Raw genomic sequence first — 6,388 nt, forward strand, 5'->3', positions numbered from 1 at the left:
GATCCTGCTTAGCTTAAGGGGACAAGTCATGCTTGCTACCATAAGACCAGCTCTCTGACCTGGGTATGCATGGCTGTGTGAATGGGCATGTGTATACATGCCCACTCACACAACCATGTATATTCAGGTCAGAGTCTGCACCCACATATGCATAGTACACATGACTATTCATGGGATATGCATGGTACACCCACCCATTCACATGACCATGCCTACCCAGGTCAGAGTTTGTACTCAGGTATGTATGGTACACACGACCAGGTATGCATGTGTACACATGACCATTCATACAACCATGCATATCCAGGTCAGAGTCTGTACCCACGTATGCATGGTCGTGTGAATGGCTATTATTTCCAAACACATTTGCACAATGTGAGGCATTTGTAGAACAGTGCACCTGCACGGCGACAGCTATTTTGGTTTTCTTTTTAAAAAATGTCCCTGGTTAATCAGGGTTTCTGTGTTGTTCTGATTTGTCTTTTGGGATGCCGTGTTCCATTTTGCTCATAGTTAACTAAAGCTGTCATTCTTCAGAATTCAGCTCCTGCACCAATCTCTAGAAACTCAGTCCCCAAGTGGGTAGGTGGATGCATTGTGTCTCTAGTAAACTTACTTGCAAACGGAATGGGGCTGTAGCCAAAGGCGCTCTTGCACCTGGACTTAAGTCATAGGTTCTTCCCATTAGATAAAAAATAAAGGACAAATGGTGTCCTGTAAGGGATAGACAATTTTGGACTCAAATGAGGGACATCCCTGCTAATGAGGGACTGCTGGTGACCCTACTCTGACCATTGAATGATATTGGCCTTTATGCAATTCATGATTTAATATAGAGTCTCCAACCTTGAGTCTCCCGAAGTTGTTGGACTACAGCCCCCATCATCCCCAGCTACAATGGCCAGGGCCATTGTGGTTGGAGATGATGGGAGCTGTAATCCAACAACATTTGGGGATCCAGAGTTGGGAACCCGTGAAATCGTTTCTCCATTTAGATTTAGGGACAGACTGTTTATCTGCCTGTGCATTTGTGATGAGGTCAGGCTATAAGTCCAAAGGATATCTATCTATCTATCTATCTATCTATCTATCTATCTATCTATCTATCTATCTATCTATCATCTATCTGGCTTTGATCCTGAACAGAGGTGCTCTTACCCCTGGACTTTGGGGCCAAAGTCCAGGGCCTCCACAGCCCCTGGGGCCCCCCAAATCCTCTTTTTTCTGTTCCAGGTGTTGTGGTCACCCAACTGAGTATGATGATGCTTAAGTTGCAGGGAGGGGGAGGGCCTCCAAAGGCCTTTAGGTCCAGACTCCAAAATGACCTAGGTGCACCTCTGGCTGTAGCTCACTGATAGAGTACCTCCTTTGCATGGAGAAGGTCCCTGGTCCAATCCTTCACATCTCCAAGTAGAGCTGGGAGAAACTCCTGCCTGCAACCTTGGAGAAGCTGCTGCCAGTCAGTGTAGACCAGGGATTCTCAATGTTGGGTCCCCAGATGTTATTGGACCAACTCCCATAATCCCCAACTAAAGGCCACTGGGGCTGGGGATTATGGGAGTTGAAGTCCAATAACATCTGGGGACCCAACATTGAGAATCCCTGGTGTAGACAATGCTGAGATAGATGAACCGATGGTCTGACTCGGTGCAAGGCAGCTTCCTATATTCCTACGGATACACAATGCTACGATACTATGCATTGCACAGCATAGGGTGGATGGCAGCACTTGGACAGCAATCCTTGGTGTGAGTCTTGGATGTTACAAGTGTGTCTCTGTTTTCATCTGCAAAATGTCGGAGGGGCTGGGCTGGGCTCATCTGCTTTGGTAATCTGGAGTAATGTGCTCAGTGTGCACTTTATTACCTACTTTCCATTTGTGGCATGCTTCTAGTCAGACTTGTAAACCACACCTCCCAGGTTGCTTGGCCACACCCCATACACAATTCCAGGCGGGTCCCTATTTTCAGTGGTGAAATATTGAAGGTTCTTCGAACGCTTCCTGTCATGTTCTCCGAAAGCTGCATTTCCCCTCTAGCTGAGAGACAAACTCTGTTTCTAGTTAGACGATCCAGAAACCGTTTAATTTCTGCTTCCATTTTAGAAAATGCGCTATTCATATTGATTGGTGGGGAAGCTTAATAGACGCAGCTGCATCCTCCAGCAAATTATTACAAGGCCCAGTATGAAATGCATTAAGAGGAAATGCTTAACAGATGATGGTGCGACAAGCTGTTACAAGGCACGTTAGAAGGCGCCGATATTATTAAATTGATAGGCTTGCCTAGCACGTGAGCATAAATCATCTTTCAGCCTTGCTTCAAATTGCTCTGCTTTATTAATAATGAAGTATTTATAAATGGGACCTGATTGGGAAGCTCGATTAAGCTTAGCTAGTCAGAAGGCCATACCAGCGACAGCACCGTCATATTCTTTCGCCGTGAAGCAGAGGGGAGGACCTACCTTGTTTGGTGGCGTATAAATCACATCAGCGTTGGTTCAGGCCAGCCAGCCCAAAAGCATTTAGCATCGCATCTGCTTTCCAAACACATGGCAGCAGATGCTGGGAGAATCAAAACCGGCCTACAAAGGCTGCAGAGAGGGAGAGGGAGATTTGAATAGCCCAGTACTATGACATATGTGCACCACCAGCTCACACTGGCTTCATACGAGTATAAGAACATAAGATCTATGCTCTGGCTATACGTGCAGCAAAGAAGTGTTTCTTTTCTGCCCATATTCTTCCGCAGGCTCTCGTCCAGCGGAGCTGTTCAGGGTTGTGAGGGGGCTAGTAGGGCCCCCTGCTCCCCTGAATTCGAATTTGGAACCATCAGTTGCCCGCTGCAACCCTTTTAATGAGTTTTTTGTGGACAAAGTCTCTCGTATTCAGGTCGATCTAGATTTAGACTCCACAGTTATCACAGTGTCAGATGCAGAGGTATCCAACAACTCCTCTTGTGTGGTTAGACTGGAGCAATTTCAGTTTGTGACTCCTGAGGATGTGGACAAGCTGCTCGGAACGGTGCGTCCTACCACCTGTCTGCTTGATTCTTGCCCAAAGTGGCTTATACTATCTAGCAAGAGGGTTGTTGTGGTGAGCCTAGTGGCAATTATAAATACCTCTCTGAGAGAGGGCAGGTTGCCTCCTTGTTTAAAGGAGGCAATTATTAGACCTATCCTTAAGAAGCCTGCCTTGGACCCCTCAGAGTTTAGTAGCTACAGGCCTGTCTCCAACCTCCCATGGTTGGGCAAGGTGTTTGAGAGGGTGGTGGCCTCTCAGCCCCAGGCGGTCTTGGAGGAAACTGACTATCTAGACCCATTTCAAACTGGTTTTCGGACGGGCCATGGGGTGGAGACTGCCTTGGTCAGCCTGATGGATGATCTCCAATTGGGACTTGACAGAGGAAGGATGACTCTGTTGGTCCTTTTGGATCTCTCGGTGGCTTTCGATACTATCGACCATAGTATCCTTCTGGAACATCTGAGGGAGTTGGGGGTGGGAGGCACTGCTTTGCAGTGGTTCCGCTACTACCTTTCTGGCAGATCCCAGATGGTGTTGCTTGGAGACTGTTGCTCTTCAAAATCTGAGCTTTTATATGGGGTCCCTCAGGGCTCCATACTGTCTCCAATGCTTTTCAATATCTACGTTGGGAGAGATCATCCAGAGATTTGGTGCTGGGTGTTATCAGTATGCTGATGACACCCAAATCTATTTCTCCATGTCAACATCATCAGGAGAAGGATGGGGGATAACAAACTGAGACTGAATGCTGGATGGGGGATAACAAACTGAGACTGAATCCAGACAAGACGGAGGTACTTATTGTGTGGGGTCGTTACTCAGGAAGCGATATTGATCTACCTGTTCTAGATGGGGTCACACTTCCTCAGAAGGAACAGGTACGCAGTTTGGGAGTGCTTCTGGAGCCACACCTGTTCCCTGGTTCCCCAGGTTGAGGCAGTGGCTAGAAGCGCTTTCTATCAGCTTCGGTTGATACGCCAGCTGCGTCCATTTCTTGAGGTTCATGATCTCAAAACAGTAGTACACTTGTTGGTAACCTCCAGACTTGATTACTGCAATGCGCTCTATGTGGGGCTGACTTTGTACGTAGTCCGGAAACTGCAATTAGTACAAAATGCAGCAGCCAGGTTGGTCTCCGGGTCATTCCCGAAGAGACCATATTACTCCTACATTACGGGAGTTGCACTGGCTGCCAATAAGTTTCCGGGCAAAATACAAAGTGCTGGTAATAACCTATAAAGTCCTAAACAGCTTAGGCCCACGGTACTTAAGAGAGCATCTTCTTCTGCATGATCCCCATCGTCCACTGCGTACATCAGGGAAGGCTCGTCTGTGGCTACCTTCATGTCGTCTGGTGGCCACCCAGGGACGGGCCTTCTCTGTTGTCACCCCGAGACTTTGGAATGTGCTTCCCGTGGGAATAAGAGTCTCCCCATCTCTAGCAGCTTTTTAAAAGTCTCTAAAGACTTATCTTTTTATCCAGGCCTTTTAGCTTTTTAACTTTGTAATTTTTTAACTTCTGGATTATTTATTGATTTGTTTTAAGCTGTTTTTAATATTTAATTAATTTTAATGTTTTGTTTTTATTTGTTGTACACCACCCTGAGACCTTGGGTTAGGGCGGTATAAAAATGCATTAAATAAATAAAATAAAATAAATAAGAACAGCTCTGCTGGATCAGGCCCAAGAAGGCCCATCTAGTCCAGCATCCTGTTTCACACAGTGAAAGATGCCGCTGGAAGCCACAGGCAGGAGTTGAGGGCATGTCCTCTCTCCTGCTGTTACTCCCCTGCAACTGGTACTCAGAGGCATCCTGCCTTTGAGGCTGGAGGTGGCCTTTAGCCCTCCAACTAGTAGCCGATGATAGACCTCTCCTCCATGAAGTTATCCAAACTCCTCTTAAAGCCATCCAGGTTGTTGGCTGTCACCACATCTTGTGGCAGAGAATTCCACAAGTTGATTATGCATTGTGTGAAAAAGTACTTCCGTTTGTTGGTCCTAGATTTCCTGCCACATGAGATGACCCCTGGTTCTAGTGTTATGGGAGAGGTAGAAGAATTTCTCTCTATCCACGTTCTCCACACCACACAAGATTTTATAGACCTCTATCATGTCTCCCTGCAGTATAACTGTTCTAGTTGTGTTAGGAATATAAGAAGTTGCCTTATACTGAGTCAGAGCATTGGCCCATCTACCTCGGGAATGTCTGCACTGACTGGCAGCAGCTCTCCAAGGTTTCAGGCAAGAGTCTTTCCCAGTCCTACCTGGAGATACCAGAGATTAAAACTGGGATTTGTTACCAGCTATGCTTATTTTGCCAGGCTCCCAGGGCCTCACTGTTTGCAGTTGCATCTCCAGGCTTGGAGATTGCACTCTTGGTATGCTCAGGAGCTTCACAGCAACATGAGCTTCCAGTTTATGGTACACATGGGAGACAGGTCACTTAGCTGGCAATGGGCTAGTAACCCCTAGATTTGGCTTCAAACAAAGCAAATTGGGACCAAGATGCACACACACACCCTCCCTTTGCGGAAGCCCCAGCTAAGCAGCCCCCAGAATTAACTACAGCGGGTTAACTCGCATTCAAGGCCACTATGAACTCAGGGGCCTTAACTCCCCTCATCCTCTCGCAAGAGAAAATGACATGCTAATGAGCCAATTAAACCATGCAGGAAAAAGGTAGATAAGGCAATGGTGTCCCCATCATAAAAGAGGATGAGTCAGTGACGTGGACCTCAAGGTGTATCCATTGAAGTTAGTTTTTGGATTACTGGAGAGTCCGTCCAGGAACAGATACTCTTTTGCATGCCTGTGTACTCTTGCTGTTCGTAACAATCAGCCATGGCTTGCCCCGGTGATTCACACATTCTTACACCCAAGAAAGAGTGATCAGACACAATGCATTCTGTGAAGATCCAGCCTGGCACTTCTGATTAATAATGACAGCAAGAGCAGAAGGAATCCTGCTAGGAATTGGGATATAAGTATCCCTACTTCCATCATCCACTGTATTACCTTGTGTTTTACACTTGGGACTCCATTGGGTGCTCCCTACGATCTTCTTGGGTTTTCTACTTGGGACTCCATTGAGCACTCCTTGTGTTCTCTTGCAACCAACAAAGAGCTTGAAATCACTAGCAGCTTGGGCGATCTGCTGTCCACCCGCCAACGCAACAGGGGGTGTCCAGTTTTTCTTGCCGCCCTTCTGCCGATCCATCCAGCTCGCCTAGCCGCCATAGGAAGCTGGACCCATGGAGGTACCCTCCCCGTGGGCACCTCTCCCTCAAATAATCTCTGCAACCCCCCGCTTCCAATCACACTGTCTCAGAGGAACGAGACTCTGCAACCCTCCCCAGAGTCGTGAG

This window comes from Hemicordylus capensis, chromosome 5, assembly GCF_027244095.1.
Source record: "Hemicordylus capensis ecotype Gifberg chromosome 5, rHemCap1.1.pri, whole genome shotgun sequence".
Lineage (NCBI taxonomy): Eukaryota > Metazoa > Chordata > Lepidosauria > Squamata > Cordylidae > Hemicordylus > Hemicordylus capensis.